The 17,371-nt window shown below is 48.8% G+C and overlaps 1 protein-coding gene across 5 annotated transcripts in view; it reads left to right on the plus strand.

Annotated features, from left to right (window-relative positions):
• The window catches only part of GAS7 (growth arrest specific 7), a 247,939-nt gene that overhangs the window by 836 nt on the left and 229,732 nt on the right, over positions 1 to 17,371 (plus strand). Inside the window, exon 2 of one of the 5 annotated variants that reach the window (XM_089771962.1) lies at positions 426 to 1,206. The exons of the other annotated variants lie outside the window; for them this stretch is intronic. The gene's annotated coding sequence lies outside the window, so the exon portion shown is untranslated. The remainder of the gene's footprint in view (positions 1 to 425; positions 1,207 to 17,371) is intronic. 5 annotated transcript variants of the gene reach the window in all.

Genomic DNA, 17,371 nt, shown 5'->3' on the forward strand with positions numbered 1-17,371 from the left:
AGTGGGGGAGGGGTGTACAGGTTGTGGGAGTGGGGAGTGCAGTCTAGGCATGGGTGGGGGATAAGGGGTACCTAGGTTGCCCTCTCATGGGGTTCCATGCAATGTGTCAGGTGCCTGTGGATCCAGCACTGTGCAGGTGGCTTGGTCAGGCTGGAGCTCTGGCCTTCCTCAGACCTGCTGCCTGGGCACTGGGCACTGGCTCTGCCCCCTGTGCATGGCTGAGCCCCGGCCCAGCGGTGTTTCCAGCCTGGGACCTGGCCTTTTCCAGTGTGGGGGGGAGCATGCTCCTGGGGTTGCTGACGGTCAGTTGCACCCACCCACTAGCGGGTGTTTGCAAGGAGAACAGACTCATCCCGGGCCAGGGTTTGTGTGTGAGCTGCAGCTGCCTCAGCTAAACGTGGCTCCAACTCTCCCCCACCCCACAGGGTGCTGCTCAGGCCACTTTTGGGCCTTTCCCACAGACAGCTTCACCTCTGTCCCTGGGCTGTTGACAAACCTTTGACCCTGACACAGCTGCATGGCGGTGGCAAGGAGGAAGAGCGCCCTAGAACCCCACAGCTTCATGGTTCTGGAGAGTCCCAGGCTGGAATTCCTGCTGAGGAGCCTGGGTTCTCTGTTTCACAGCTGCTGGTGAAATGATGGCCCCAGTCACTCGCACATGGATTTCAGCTTCTATTGCACCATGTTTCCGGAACTTGGGGTCAGTTTCCGATATCACCTCAAGTTTGCTGCCCGTGTCAGGCTGGAGGAGCTTGTGTCTGATGAGGCTTCTTCAGCTATAAGACTTCCATTCGGACCAGTGCATGAGATCTCTCAGACTTGAACACCATGGTCCCTTCATCTAGTCTGATCCCTTCCATGTTGCAGGCCACAGAACTCGCCAAAAAGTCACTGAAGTTTTCTAATGATGGTTCAAAGACGTCAAGTCTCAGAGAATCCTTCGATTACACTCGTATGACCCTACAAATGACCCAGTCGCATGCTGTAGAGGAAAGTGACACCCCTGCCCCCCGGTCTCTGCCACTGTGACCTAGGAGGAAATTCCTTCCCAATCCCAAATATGGCCATCACTTAGACCCTGAGCCTGTGAGCAAGACCCCCAGCCAGGCACCTGGGAAAGAACTGTGTGTAGTCGCTTGAAGCCTTCCCATCTCAATTCCCATTGGTAATCATTGGAGATATTTGCTGCTAGCAGCCACAGATCAGGTACAGGCTATCCTGTCAGATCCTCCCTGCCAGAAACATATCAGACTCGATCATGAAACCAGTTAGGTTTGTTGTCCCACTTATCATTTGTAGTTTAACATGTTTCTAAATATTTACAGCTCTGCCCAGGTCCCTCACCAGCTTGGGAGGCAGTCACTAACACCTGCTGAGATTACCGGTGTCATTATAAAGATCACGGTGTTCATGGTTTAATTGGTCCTTTAACACTCTGCCATATCTGGTGTGTTCCCACCTTGCTGAAGTCACTGGTTGCAGTCATTGTGCCATGCAGTGGGCACAGCACCCAGTCATTGCAAGTTCTTTGGAGGGTAGGGTCAAAATTCAAAATGATCTGGACAAACTAGAGAGATAGTCAGAGGTAAATAGGATGAAGTTTAATAAGGACCAATGCAAAGTGCTCCACTTCGGATGGAACAATCAGTTTCACACGTACAGAATGGGAAGTTATTGTCTAGGAAGGAGTACTGCACAAAGAGATTCAGGGGTCATAGTGGATGACAAGTTAAACATGAGTCAACAGTGTGAAACTGTTGCAAAAAAAGCAAACATGATTCTGAGATGCATTAACAGGAGTGTTGTGAGCAAGACACGAAAAATCATTCTTCCTCTCTACTCTCTGCTGATTAGGCCTCAATTGGAGTATTGTGTCCAGTTCTGGGCACCGCATTTCAAGAAAGATGTGGAGAAATTGGAGAAGGTCCAGAGAAGAGCAACAAAAATTATTAAAGGTCTGGAGAACATGACCTATGAGGGAAGGCTGAAAGAATTGGGCTTGTTTAGTTTGGAAAAGAGAAGACTGAGAGGGAACATGACAGCAGTTTTCAAGTATCTAAAAGGATGTTATAAGCAGGAGGGAGAAAAATTGTTCTTCCTGGCCTCTGAGGACAGGACAAGAAGCAATGGACTTAAACTGCAGCAAGGGAGGTTTAGGTTGGACATTAGGAAAAAGTTCCTGCCTGTCAGGGTGGTTAAACACTGGAATAAATTGCCCCGGGAGGTTGTGGAATCTCCATCTCTGGGGATAGTTAAGAGCAGATTAGGCAGACACTCTCAGGGAGGATCTAGACGGTGCTTGGTCCTGCCACGAGGGCAGGGGGCTGGACTCGACCTCTTGAGGTCCCTTCCCGGTCTAGGGTTTAAGATTCTATAATTCAGTGCTGGGAGCTCCACCCAAAGGCATTTCCTCAACTCATTATTGTTGTGGGAGGCTGAGCTTTGCCATGCTGGGTGTGTAGCGTTTACTCCTGGGCTAGAGAGCTGCCCCGCTGGGAACGTCTGCAGCTTAGGTATGTGCCCCTCAGTGGAGAGCCTGATCAATACCCCCGGGGCAGACCTGGTTTGCCCTGGATCATTGCTGTTATACAGAGCCGTGGTACCCATGTGACCGCCAGTTTGGTCTTTCCCTGTCTTGTGTTGCATACAGTGGAAATGACAAAGTGCCACTAACACGAGGTTTTGGGTGAATGGAAACTCTCCCTCCATGGCAGGGATTTCCATCTTGTCACTGACATAGACGTTTGCTTCCACCACCAGATCCAAGCTGTTTTTAGGGCTGTTCAGGTTCCAATTTTAGCCCTGCTCTGAAACTCAGCCCGGAGTGCACCATAGCACTGGCACTCTTGTTGTCTGATTTGCAATAGCTCAAGAGCTGCTGAGAAATCCGGTGAGCTGTGTCTCCGTGCGCGTGGTGATGCGTATGCTACCTATGACTCTGGGAAGCTCCTTCTCTCCCACAGCTTGGGTGTAAGAGCAAGCTGAGGGCAGGATTGGCCCTCCGCCCCATTCTCATTGATGCCAAGGGCTGTGGTGGCCCCTGCGCCAGTTCAGCCTTTGAAGGTGTAAAGGCAAAATACAGGGCTTGGGCTGTGCTCTGATCTGTCCCCAGGAGCTGGTGCCTGTTGGGTTGGATTATTTTCTAGGAGCTGAATAGTGATGTGCCCTTGAGGTAGCAGAGTTTCTCCTATTGGTGTGTGTTTCATAAGGGAGGACACTTACACCATAGCAGAGTCTCAAACGGCTCATTTAAACATTCATTTCAGGGTCTACTTTTCTGATTTGTGGTTAGCGAGAAATAACTTATGTAAGAAGCAGCAACAGCAGCATCTGCAAATTCTGCTTAACTGAAGTGTCAGCACTTTTTATAGCTACTCTCATCTCCCCGAACTACAAATCTCTGCCTGGAGCACAGTGTGATGGAGATGGGGTAGGAAGCTCATTGGTCAGCTCCACCAATCTCTGCCCCATTATATTGCTCTCACCGTCTGGCACCTTCACACATGGAAGTAAAAAGCCATATAAGGCCTCAGCTACCTGTTTGTCAGCTTCTTGGGGCACCACTTCTCCATGGTGGCTCTTGCATAGGGAAGCAGCAGCACAGAAAATCTCCTTATGGAATGGAAAGAGCAGGAACTATGTGGCTCCGTTCCTGCCTCGTGCTGCTCCAGAGCCATCCTGTTGCCCTTCTGCAGCCCCAGCATCCTGGCTGAGGAGCAGATGGCCGTGGCTGTCTAGAGCGGGCAAGGATGTGGGAGACAGCATCTGCCCACGATAGGTGACTTAGTTACCAAGAGTTGGGCTCCTACTTACGTCAAAGGAGCAATGTAGGCTGTGGCTATGCTGTGGGCAGTATGGGGCTCTCCACCCAGGAGCTGAAAGCACCTGATTCTTGGGGCACCAGCCATACAGTGCTGCTGGGTCTGTGGGCAGCATGGACCAGCTGAAATGCTGGACCCTGGGCCTGGGCAAGAATTGCAGCCTGCCCAAGCACTGTTCTGCGCAGGCTCCAGCAGGCCTCTCTTCTTCTGGACACTTTTACTGGTGACAGAGAGAGGATGCACTTCTGAGGGGAATATTTTCAAAAGTGATTCACTGACATGGGAGACTGACTCCCAGGCTCCTAAGTCACTTCTGGAAATGGGGCTCCCAAGTCACTCAGGTGCTTTTGAGAATGTTCCACTACACAGCTGTCTGCCTGTGCATCCAAGCAAAGCCTGAGCCTGGCAAAGGCTGCTGAGAGAGATTCTCTCAGAAGAGGTAGATGTTAGGATTTTTGCCTGACTGCACATGGGTGGTGGTGGCAGTGGGTGAGATGCATGGCAGGGCAGCACGGGGCTGGGTGGCAAGGGGAGGTGTGTCTTGGGGAGGCACGTGGGGAGGTGTGTCGCAGGGTGGCACATAGGGTGGGTGGCAGAACAAAAGGTGCATGGCAGGGTGGCACAGAGAGGTGTGTTGTGGGGAGGGCCAAATGGCCACAGGCAGTGGCAGCTTTGCAGGAAGGTGGGTGTGTCTAGATCTGCTGGAAATGCTCCTCCTAATGCACCCGAATTTGCCATTAGCCTCTTGGCTACAAGGACACACTGTTGAGTCATATCTACTTCCCCAGGTCCTTTTCTGCTGTACTTCCACGTAACCAGTCAGTCCCCCACCTATAGCAGTGCGTGGGATTTTTCCATCCCAAGATCAGGACTCTGCCCTTGTCCTTGTTGAACTTCATCAGATTTCTTTTGTCCCAATCCTCTAATCTGTCCAGGTCACTCTGGATCCTGTCTCTGCCCTCCAGCGTATCTACCTCTCCCCCCGCTTAGTGTCATCCACAAACTTGCTGAGGGTACGATCCATCCCCTCATCCAGGTTATTCATAAAGATGTTGAACGAAATCGGCCCTAGAACTGATCCTTGGGGCACTCCGCTTGAAACCGACCACCAACCTGACATAGAGCCATTGATCACTACCTGTTGATCCTTACAACCTGGCCAGCTTTCTCTCCATCTTACAGTCCATTTATCCAGTCCATACTTCCTTAACTTGCTGGCAAGAACACTGTGGGAGACTTTATTAAAAGATTTGCTAAAGTCAAGGTATATCACCTTCACTGACTTCCCCATGTCCACAGAGCCAGTTACCTTGTCATAGAAAGCAGTCAGGTTGGTCAGGTATGACTTGCTCTTGGCGATCCATGCTGACTATTCCTGATCACTTTCCTCTCTGATGATGTGCTCTAGTTGGAAGCTAGAGGCATGTAGGTAAGAATAGTGGTCAGTAGGTTTCCGTCATAGGGTGGTGTGTATGTAACCATCATTTATTTGTACTGTTGTGTCTGGAAATGGATCTCTTGTATGGACTGGTCCAGGCTGAGGTTGATAATGGGGTGGAAATTGTTGAAATCCCAGTGTAATTCTTCAACCAGACTCCTTGCTCGTTTGCTCAACCCTCAGACATTGCCCCTCTCTGAGTGGCAGCTGGTGACCACTGAGGCACCTTGCTGTGCTCCCCAAGCTGTCGGGGACGTTGCTCTGAATTGCAGCTCTCCTCTGTCCCTCTGTGCTCCCCAGCAGCCTGAACCCCCTGGCTTCTGTGACCGTGTGCTACCAACCCACACAGGTCTCGAGGAGCTCCTCCTGGGTTCCATGTGTAACGTGCATTTGGGTGGCGTGTAAATAAATCTTTGTGGAACACACCAGAGGCAGCTGCTGGGTGCTGATGAACTGTGAAAATCTAACCACTCTGGATTCATTTGCTTTCTGGATCTGCCTTCTGGATTCATTTTACTCATATTTGTGTGGTAAATAACTGGCCAATGAACATGAACGAGCAATAGCAGTGATAGATGATACTATTGCTTTGATCCACCCCAGGACTGTTTGCTTAACTGAGCATTTATCTAGTTTGCAAGGCAATGGCATGTTGTCAGGTCTCTACTTTCCTAAGTGTGCACTGAAACAGGTCTTGTTTTTATTTGACTGCCGTGTTCTGGGCTGCACTGATTGCCCTGAGCCCACACTGTCATTGAGATTGCAGAGGTAAGCTCTTCTTTTATCAGGGCAAGTGTCCATACATATGGTTTGAACTCTGCATTACAGCACCATGAAGCAGCAACCAGTTTCTGTGGGAAGCTTTGGGAATTTTGCATTTGTTTTCACCGTGGACAGAATTAGACCTGTAATTGTGTCTGAGGGAGTCCACGTGTGTGCTGTAGATTTCTGTACATCTGGCTGTGTGCGTAAGGTGTGGGCCTGGGGAGCACGACTGCTGGCACAGAAGTCATTCATTCAGCATTGCTAAGTTGCACCTCACTGGTACTTGGTGGGCTCGATTCTCCATTGACCTGCACCTTGTGTAACTATTTACCTCCATGCAAAATGGGTGTGAAATGCTACCACCTTGGCTTGTAACTGTCAGTTGCCCCATGTCTTGTGAAGTCAATCAGGCGCCTACTTGCTGCTGGTATGGAGGGGCGTACCACAGTGACGTGTCTATCTTGAAACATGGCATGTCCTCTAATGGAGCTGGAATTTTTCAGGCTTGTAACTGTACTGCTCAGTGTGGAACATTGCCTGGAAAAAGGTCATTGTGCTGAGAGCTTTGTGTGCGTGATAGACCTGGGATGATAGCTACCAGGCACTAGCTCCAGGGCCAGCTGGGGCCAGTACTACACTGGATGGCTCAGTTAGTTGTGGGTGATCCCGGACCAGCACAGCTGTGCCAGCAAATCCTTTAGTGAGATGCAATTATAGCAGGAAAACTGCCTCTTTGGAACTTGTTTCTTTCAGGGGACTGCAGTACATTTACGAGTAAAAAGTAGAGTGCTTTGTGGATGCCGTACCCCAGTGTAGCTGTACGGGCAAAAAAGGTTATATCCGGACAAAAGGCTATTGTCACAGAAGGAGTCTGAGCTAATGCACCTGATCGCTTTTGTTGGAATGGAATGGAAAGGAATGCCTGCTACCTGCGCTTTTCTCCTCAGAAGGAGTCTGGTGATGATGTCTTAGGGGCAGCTAAAATTCCTTGTTCCAGTTTTGTGAACAAAGTAAGCAAAGTTGGTAAGAAGATATGGAAGGTATAACTATATTTAAAATGCTACACCAGTGTAGTTGCAGTGCCTGCTGGCTCTTCTGTTAGCATAGAAACCTAGCACTGGAAGAAGCCTCGAGAGGTCATCGAGTCCAATCCCTTGCCCTCACAGCAGGACCAAGCACCGTCCAGACCGTCCCTGACAGACGTCTATCTAACCTGCTGTTAAATATCTCCAGAGATGGAGATTTCACAACCTCCCCAGGCAATTTATTCCAGTGTTTAACCACCCCGACAGTTAGGAAATTTTCCCTAGTATCCACCCTAAACTTCCCTTGCTGCAATTTAAGCCCATTGCTTCTTGCCCTATCATCATGAGGCCAAGAAGAACAATCCCCCCCCCCCCGTAACACTCTTTTAGATATAGTACTTGAAAAACTGCTATCATGCCCCCCTTCAGTCTTCTCTTTTCCAAGCTAAACAAGCCCAGTTCTTTCAGTCTTCCCTCGTAGGTCATGTTTTCTAGATCTTTAATAATTTTTGTTGCTCTTCTATGGACTTTCTCCAATTTCTCCACATCTTTCTTGAAATGTGGCACCCAGAACTGGACACAATACTCCAACTGAGGTCTAATCAGTGCAGAGTAGAGCAGAAGAATGACTTCTTGTGTCTTGCTCACAACTTGAGCATCCAAGAATCACGTTTGCTTTTTTTGTAACCGTGTGACACTGTTGACTCCTAGTTAGCTTGTAGTTCACTATGGCCCCTAGATCCCTTTCTGTAGTACTCCTTCCTAGACAGTCGCTTCCCATTCTGTATATGTGAAACTGATTGTTCCTTCCTAAGTGGAGAACTTTGCATTGTTCCTTATTAAACTTCATCCTGTTTACCTCAGACCATTTCTCCAGTTTGTCCAGATCAGTTTGAATTTTGACCCTCTCCTCCAAAGCACTTGCAACCCCTTGGTATCATCTGCAGACTGAATAAGCATACTCTCTATGCCAGTGTTTCTTAAAATTTAAAAAATGAGGAACACCAAACAATTTTTTTATGAGAAAAACCGAGGGAGAGGGAGAGGGTTGGGGGGGGGGGGGGGGGAAGTTATTGAACAAAAAAAAAGGGGGGTGTTGGGGGAAAGTTATTGAGCAAAAACCCTTTAATGGCAGCCATTTTTAACTCTGTTGTTCTCCACCTCTGACTGGGAACACAGTTTAAGAAACACTGCTCTATGCTGTCATCAAAATCATTGATGAAGATATTGAACAGTACCAGTCCCAAAACAGACTCTTGTAGAACCCCACTTGTTATGCCCTCTCAGCATGATTGTGAAGCATTAATAACTACTCTCTAAGAATGGTTATTCAGCCAGTTATGCACCCAACTTAAAGTAGCCCCTTCTAGGTTGTATTTTCATAGTGTCAGATGCCTTACTAAAGTCTAGGTATACCTTCCACCGCTTCTCCCTTATCCTCAAGGCTTTATAGCCTATCAAAGAAAGCTATCAGATTGGTTTGACATGATTTGTTCTTTACAAATCCATGCTGGCTGTTACCTATCAGCTTATCTTCCAGATGTTTGTAGATGGATTCCTTAATTACTTGCTCCATTATTTTCCCTGACACAGAAGTTAAACTGACTGGTCTGTAGTTTCCTGGGTTGTTCTTATTCCCCTTTTTATAGATGGGCACTAGATTTTCCCTTTCCCAGTCTTCTGGACTCTCTCCCGACTTTCATGATTTTTCAAAGATGATAGCTGCAGGCTCAGATACTGCCTCTTTCAGCTCTTTGAGTATTCTAGGATGCATTTCATCAGGCCCTGGTGACTTGCAGACATCTCACTTTCCTAAGTAATGTTTAAAATGTTCTTTTTTTAATTTTAACATGAATGCTCCATCTCCCAAGAGATGGTTGCTAGGCCAGCAGAAGATTCTTCCAACAACCTAGTGCTATCTACACTGGTGGTTAGGTCTGTGGGGACACATCCCTTGGGGAGTGGGGGACATAGATGACCGACTGAAAGTTCCTAAAATAAACCAGGGCTATCTCAGCAAAACTCGGCCACCTCCCCCCCGTGGACGTAGGCTGTTACGTGGAGACCAGGCCTAAATTACACATTTGGCAAAGGAGCAAGCACTCAGACAAAGCAGCCTAGAATCCAGCCAGCCAGACCTGGGACTGGGCACTGCAGCTGTTCCTGGTTCCTTCTTGGGTCCTAAGAGAACCAGCCTCCATTGGCAATTGGAACAGAGCACGTTGGTCCCAGAGGGATCTGCCCTGGATGAAAACAAGCAGAGGGCTTAGGAACCAGTGATCTGTGTTAGTAGCAAGGCAGGCCTGCACCATGTACAGGGAGCATCCTGTGGAAGCGTGTCTGAGCCTTTGGCAGAACCAGAAAGCCATTTGTGGCTGGGCTGCTGTTAGAAGAAGCCAGAAGGCAGCCCAGGCAGCAATGTGTGTACTTGGCATGCGGCACACATTTAGCCACGTGGTGCTTGGGGCCTCACTGTACCAGTGCGGGTCCATCGTACCATGTGTGTTGTGTATAGCGTTACCAGGTAGACCCCCCCAAAAAACTGGACACACTTGATCGTGGGCAGGGGGATGGGGGACTGGCTGGGAGGAAGGGGGGGCAGGAAACAGAGTTGGGGACTGTGAGGCTGGCTGGCTGGGAGGAAGGGGGGGCGGGAAGCACAGCTGGGGGGGTCTGGCTGTGGGGCTGGCTGGGAGGAAGGGGGGGCCAGGAGGAAGGGGGGCGGGAAGCAGAGCTGGCGGGGGAGGTGTGTCGGGGGCCTCAAGGTTGTCCAGAAGGAAGTGGGGGGCCTGGAGGAAGGGGGGCGGGAAGCAGATTTTGGAGGGGGGAAGTGCAGCGGCACTGGCCAGGAGAGATCAGGAAGAGGAATGGGCCGGTGGGAAGCAGAGCTGGGGGGATGTCGGGGGCCTCAAGGTTGGCCGGGAGGAAGTGGGGGGCCTGGAGGAAGGGGGGCGGGAAGCAGATTTGGGGGTGTGTGTGCAGCAATGCTGGCCGGGGGAGATGAGGAAGAGGAACTGGCCGGCGGGAAGCAGAGCTGGAGGGGAGGGTCGGGGGCCGCGAGGCTGGCCAGGAGGAAGGGGGGGCAGGAAGCAGAGCTGGTGCGGAGGGGGGCATGCAGCGGCACTGCTCAGGGGAGATGAGGATGAGGAAGAGGAATGGGCCGGTGGGAAGCAGAGCTGGGGGGCGGTGCAGGGGGGCTGGCCGGGGAAGATCAGGAGAGGAAGTGGGGGAGAACCGGCCGGTCAGGAAGGGTGTGAGGAGTGAACAAATCGGCCGGCGTGGAGAGGGATTGACCCGGGCACTTGTAGATGCCAGGGCGCTGCCCATCCCGCGCAGGCTCCCGGCTTCCCCTCCTCTTCACATTCAACTAGCTTAGGGCTTCCAGCTGCAATCGTGGCCCCCCTCTCAGCTGGGACTCCCAGCCCCTCCCCCGGCCCACGCCAGGCTTCCGTCTGGTGCGCAGCCAGAAAAAGCAGAGAATACCGGACACTGCACATTGCACACTGCACATCACACATGTCCAGTATTGTCTGATTTTTTTTACCAGACAAAGAGCGCAAATAATGGACTGTCTGGTACAATACCGGACACCTGGCAACCCTAGTTGCGTAAGGCACACAAACTGCAATGAAGACGGGATCCTACTGGCTGAACACTGCAGAGGAGAGAGCAGCGTGGAGCATGGAAACTCTCAGTGAAGGGTTCATTTAGGGGGAACAGAGAAAGGATCCACGCACCTGGCTGCTTGAGGGAAGTGGACTTATTTGAGTCACACATTGAGGACTGGTTCACTCCTGTCGAGACGGCACAGGGTGTGATCAATATAGTATAAGTGGGGAGGAAAAGATGGTGGCTTTTACTGTGTACTGCGGGGGCTAGACTTCATCACCCACTTGTCCTGCTTTACCCTGGAAGTGGCAGGTCAAAGCAATGGAACCACAGACCCTCTGTATGGCACAGACTGAACCCTGGTCAGTGGCAAATGCCGTGGCACAGAGCAACTGTCAAGTGAGCTAATGCTGGCTCAAGTCCATGACATGGCAATGAATGGACAGGCTGATGCACACAATCAGCTGGAGCAATGTCTGATGGAAACTAGGGATGTGGAAGGTTAGCTGGTTACCTGGTTTACCTAAACAGGTAATGCTCACCAGTCCTGGTTAACTGGTAACAAGGGAGGGAAGAGGTTGGAGCAGCTCCTGCCTGCCACCAGCAGAGGGCTGCTCCAATCCCGCAGGGAGAACACGGACTGGGGCTGCTCTCGTCCAGAGGGGAGCCTGGGTGCTCCGCAGGCAGAGGCTTCTCTGGCAGAGCAGCTTCTGTCTGTGGGGAGCCTGGGCCCACCATGGACAAGGGGCTGCTCCGACAGGGGTTGGGAGCTGGGAGCCAGTGACAGCCTAGCCCCACCAGCTGGGGGCAGGAGCCCCCTAGGCTGGGGCTGTTCCAGCCAGGCTGGCTCCCGCTTTAATCAGTTAACCAGTTAAACATTAGGCAAACGTAACCTTTAACCAGTTCCTAATGAACTGGGATTTAACATCCCTAATGGAAACAAAGGAGTAGGTAACTGCACCTCAGGTACCTGCTACGTGCCACCAGAGTGGTTATTCCTATGTAGCTCCAAAAATTATACAAAGGCCATTTTGGAATTGTAGCAATGGAAGTCTTGGCCAGAGGTTTTGTGTCCTGGCCGGGGATTGGCACACAAACAGAGGAAATAGCAAACGCTGCAAGTGTGTGTTATGTCTTTACGTGTGGCCAGTTACCTCAGAGCAGTGAATCCCCATAGCCTGTGCTGGGCTGTTTATGGGACAAGTGGTTTTATTTGCATTAGATGCCTCTTGTAAATGACCTGCGTTATTCTGAATGAATTCCATTGGTTCAGGTCTGATGGCAGTACTATGCAGACTCTTGTTTTCGTGGCTGAGGGTTCCTGAGCAGATTGTAAGTGACAAAGGAACTCAGTTCACACCTAGGGAGCATCAGCTGTTTGCCACAGGAAATGGTATCACACATGTCACATCAGCTCGTCACCATCTGCCACAAATGGCCGAGTGGAGGAAAGATTTGTCCAAACGTTCACACCACTGATTCAGGTCAGATAGTCACAACACAAGGTGATAGGAATGCAAGCCCAGGTCTTTTTTTGGCACTGAGGCTGTTTAGCAACCCAGCAAGGTGTCTGCGTACAAGTTTTCTCTCTAATGTGCCTTTATATCACAGATGGGCAATATGATGAAAATTAAGTTCATTCACCTAGGAGCATAGAAAGAAAGGGTTGGAAAGGACCTCAAGAGGTCTAATGACCCACTCTGAGGAGGCATGATTCAGTGTTCCTAGGCCATTTCTCACAGCTGTTTGTCTACCGTGTTCCTTAACAACCTCCAAGGACAGGCATTCCACAGCCTCCCTAGATAACCTGTTCCAGTGCTTTGCTTTCCTTCAGAGTAGAACGTTTTTCCTAATATCCAGCTTAAGTCTCCCTTGTGCAATGCCTGCAGTCTCAGAAGTGACATGATAAGCACCTGGTCTGGAAGCAGCAGCCCCAGGACTTGGCAGGATGGTGGATGCAGGAGGGAAGGAGAGAGAAAGGCATGTGTGTTGGTGGCGTGGGATTGGAGCTGTGTGGTAGGAAGCAGCCTATGTCTCAGTGTGTTCAGTTTGCGACGGCAATGGGCCATGCGGGAGAGGTGTGACTGACCAGAGTGGGGGCTGAGACTTGAAATATGTCACTGAGGTAGGAACAGCCAGAAGTGAGGCTGAAGAATTCAGTGCTCTTCACACTTCCAGAGAAAGCCGTCTGGTGTTTCCAGCATTTTTTTAAGTCAGTTGAAAAAATTATTCTAGCAGAATTGGATGATTTTGACTTTTCCAATGTCATTGATTGCCTGAGCAACACATTTGCTTCCTCTGCACCAGCTGTTTGATAATAGGACTTCCCCAGCTCCTGAGCTAAAGCCAAGTGGTCGCTTTCAATAGCAAGACTTAGATGAGAGCCAATGATTTACCCTGCTGCAGCATGGCCACTGGTGTTTGCAACCATAACCCCTCTGTTGGGTTGGGTTTCTGTGCTCAGTACTGCTCAGACGTACCTCTGGGAGTCTGGATCATTGTTGTGGGGAGCCACCTCTATGGTGTGCATGTGCCAGGAGGGCTAGTGATAATTCTCTGGGCTTGGATGGAGGTGGAGACAATGCTGCGGATATGGCCACTGGGGCAGTGGTGAACTAGCAGGTTATGCCAGCACCATGCTCTTCTCAGAGGTGGCTGTTACAGCAGAAGGCCATAAGGCAAGGTGCTGCTCTGAGGATGAGGTTGGGCTCCCCATACCTGAGCAAACTGCTCTCCTTCATTTGAAGGGGTGAGTTAAATGAGCTGAGGGGTCTGTGCTGTGAGCAGATCAGTCAGCCTGCTCTGTGTTTTCTTGTTAGACTCTGGATTCTGAAGTGTTTGAGCATCAGGGCATGCTGCCCTTTGGATGTAGGTTGTTCCAAAGGGCTTTGAACTAGTGGCAATGACTCCCTGTTACTACCTTTCCCCTGGGGTTCATGTGCCTTCCCTGTGTCCTGGGGGTACTGTCGGCATGGGGTGGGGAGGGTTAAGGTACTAGCAGCCTCAGAGAAAGGGAAACAGTGGAAGAGGACAGAAGCAAGGTCAGTTATTGACATTTTCTATGGCAGTCCAGGCCCACACCAGACTCCTGCACCCATGAGCCTCCCAGCCAGAGGCCTGTGTTCTGAAGAGCAAGCCCAGAGTAAAGATTTGGGGGTCCTGTGCACAATGGAAATGAGGGCTGTTGTATTAACTTAGATAGACTAAATGGGCCTAAAGAGTCAAAAGTATTAGCACCAGACTTTCACTGTCCATCATTGAACAGTTTTAAACAAGGCTTGGGATTTGGTCTACACAGACCTCTGCTGCTCAGCAGCGGTGAGATACAACACCCATCTGAATAGGAGGGGGGAGACTTTGATTGTGAACACCTGGGATTCCACTGGGAAGACTTTCTCTGCTTCTGTAGCCATGAAGAACAAAAGCTATCCCTCTGCACAGGAATCTGCTGCAGGTCACAAAGCAGAAGTGCTGATGAGTCAGACACAGAAGAGGGGACGGGTGATCCCACTTCTAAGGGTTCATGAAAATGAGAGAGGGTCTGTTCCCTAAAAATCTGCTTCCCATCAAATCCAATAGGGATAAAGAGACCAATGTCCTCTACAGCATCCCAGGATTTGGGTGCAGACACTCCTCCTACCTGCATCTCCTTTATTGAAGGACAGACCTGAAGGTGACTGGGCCTTTGGACAGAAGACCTAGACAAATATTGTGGCAAGCACATCAGGAAATATCTTTTGAACCTTTTATTAAAGATTCAGAAAAGAAGGAAGAGCAGCTAAGGCTTTTGAAATGTAAAGGAAAGCTTTTATTTTAACAATCTTCCTCATTCCCGTGCCTTTTATCTGGAGAGAGTCTTTTGAAGGAATCTCTGGATTTGACAGGCTCTTAAATGGTCCTAACTTTCCTTTGAGATAGGTTGGAGCTGTTATTGTTACAGCTGTTGGAGTCCAATCATGTTTCCCAAAAGACAAACACAGACAACCATACTCAAAAGGGGAGAGAAACTAAAAGCAAAGGTAGAAAATGCAGCTTCTGTCTCTGGTGCTGACTTTCACTTGCAGCCTCATTGCTGGAAAAACACAGGCCCAGCACATGGTCTTCAACCTCTCCCAGACCTGACAAACTTGGCCCGGCATCTTTTTGTTGTTTCTTTCTGGTCCATAAATTCCCCCTCAAGGATAAGTCCTCTTGTGCAAGTTTTCTTGCACAAGAGGCCAGTGTAGAAAGGGAACATAAATTTATTGCGCAAGAAGGCCCGATGGCTAAAATGGCCATCAGAGCTTTCTTGCGCAAGAGAGCATCTACACTTGCACGGATGCTTTTGCGCAAAAGCAAATATTTTGCGCAAAGGCACATGCCAGCATAGACGCTCTCTTGTGCAAATACTTTTAACAGAAAAACTCTTCCATTAAAAGTATTTGTGCAAAATCATGCCAATGTAGATGCACCCTGTGTGTCTGTTCACATCTCATACTGGAGAATGAGAGTGGTTGAGATCATTTATTTTGCCTGGCTGAGGGCAATTTCTTGATTTGGCCTCCCTGGCCAAACCATGTCAGATGTTAACAGTTCACTCAGTGGTTTTGTCACTATAGAAAGGTTATGTAGGTATTGACCAATGCATTTTCCATCCCCATATATATCTCAGTTCTGATACATTAGCTTGTGCGTTCAGTTCTTGAATTGCTTTTTATGGTCCCAAAACCTCGATTTGTGGTAGGTGGAAAATACATTTTTCCTTGTTTAGCTTCAGTCCAGGCTAACTGGGTTGTCTTAGGTCTTAGGTCTTTCTTCCATCCAGGATTCGTATATCAAAATAACATACACGTAAACGACAGTTCCGTTGTGTCTGTTAAAAGTTCTGCCATCGTTCCGTGGAAATGCCATGCATGCTGGTAATCCCAGAAGGTAATCTTCAAGAGAGAAATCTCCCAATGGTGTGATAAATGAAATCAGCTGATTACCTCTTTGGCTAAAGGAATTTTCCAGAATCCTCTTAAGGCATCCATCTCACAGATCATTCTCGTTCATTTCACTTTGTGTGTATGTCAGCCAGTGGTTTTCTCTCACAGCTGCTTCATTAAATATTTCAAATCCAAACAGATGAATGCGTGCCGATCCAGTCCGTTTTCTTGAACTCTGTTTCCACTCTTGTCAAGCAGTGGGATAGGAATATCATGAGGGGTTTGTACACTGTGTAGTTCAGCATTGTCTCTCAAGTTTATTTGTACTGGATCTCCTTTTAAAAGTCCAGGATCACCATATAGTCCATTGTGTTCTTCTACCTGTTTCACTGGGTCCACTAAAGCTGCACACTCCAGCAGAGAAGGTTGTTAGTCTCTGTTCCTTTGGCCACACACACTCTGAATGCCAGACTTGTGTCTTTGTAAGATGTCTCTCTGGTGAACTGGCCTGTGGAACACAGAACTTCTCCAGGGCTAGACAGAGCTATATCAGGGGATCTAGTCTATGGGAAGGGATGAAAATGTTTGTAAATCTGTTCTGAGATTACTAGGATATCAGCTCCTGAGTCAATTTTACAGGGTTGCCATGACTATTCATTTTCACTCTCCAGGCAACCCTTGTGACATCACATGTTAGACCCCAGAAAGCGGAAGCTCTTGCATATTCATAATATGACACAAATTGCTTACTGCTTTGATGCAGCAAACAACTGCAAAATGTCCATATTGCAAGCGTTTCTCACACGGTGTGCGTTGGCTCGACATGCATCACCTCATGGGATAGGACTTGTTCCATTCCTTGTACATGTAGGCTGGAATTTGTCCCTCTTAGCCTAGGAGGTGTCTCTCCTTGCCTCAGGGGTTCTATGATAATAACTGTTAACACTCAAATTTCTCTTTCCAGTTTCTAAGATAGTTTCACATTTTTCAAGTTTTTCTAAGTTTTGCTGTTTCTCCAGCACAGAATGCCTTGCTCTCTATATAATTGCGACTAGGTTAAACCTCTCTCAAATTCATAGTCATAGCTTAGCTTCACTTGCATATTTCTCACGCAAGAAGCCTCGAGTTTTCAAAGATAATGGCCAAAGGCTGTGCGATGACATGTCTCTCAGCAGGTAAAGGTTTGTCTGCCCCCTGCGCTCCTCAGTCAGATTGAGAAATGATGCTGCTGTGAAAAGATTTTTATCTGGTAACCCAATAACCGTCCTGTCTCTGATATTCCCCAAATCAGAGTTCTCAGTCACTGTACGTAGTGCTCTTATAAAACTTTCAACATTTCCCCGTGATTCTTGAATTCTCTGGTGAAAACATGTTTTTTCATAAAACATTTCTCTGAGGTATAAAATATGCATCAAACATAGACAGAACCCTTTCATAGTCATCTTCAGTAAAGTCAGATGACTTAATGATATGCTCATTTTTCTATTCCATAGCATAAATTAAAGAATATAGCTGCATATAATCAGTTTCCTTGTGGAGATTGATGGGCTTAAAGTGCAGCAGGGGAGGTTTAGATTGGACATTAGGAAAAAATTCCTAACTGTCAGGGTGGTCAAATATTGGAATAAATTGCCAAGGGAGGTGGTGGAATCTCCCTCTCTGGAGATATTTAAGAACAGGTTAGATAGACATCTGTCAGGGATGGTGTAGGTGGAGCTTGGTCCTGCCTTGAGGGTGGGGGGCTGGACTCGATGACCTCTTGAGGTCCCTTCCAGTCCTATGATTCTATGATTCTATGATAGGAAT

Source organism: Pelodiscus sinensis, chromosome 20 (genome assembly GCF_052426305.1).
Source record: "Pelodiscus sinensis isolate ZL-2025 chromosome 20, ASM5242630v1, whole genome shotgun sequence".
Lineage (NCBI taxonomy): Eukaryota > Metazoa > Chordata > Testudines > Trionychidae > Pelodiscus > Pelodiscus sinensis.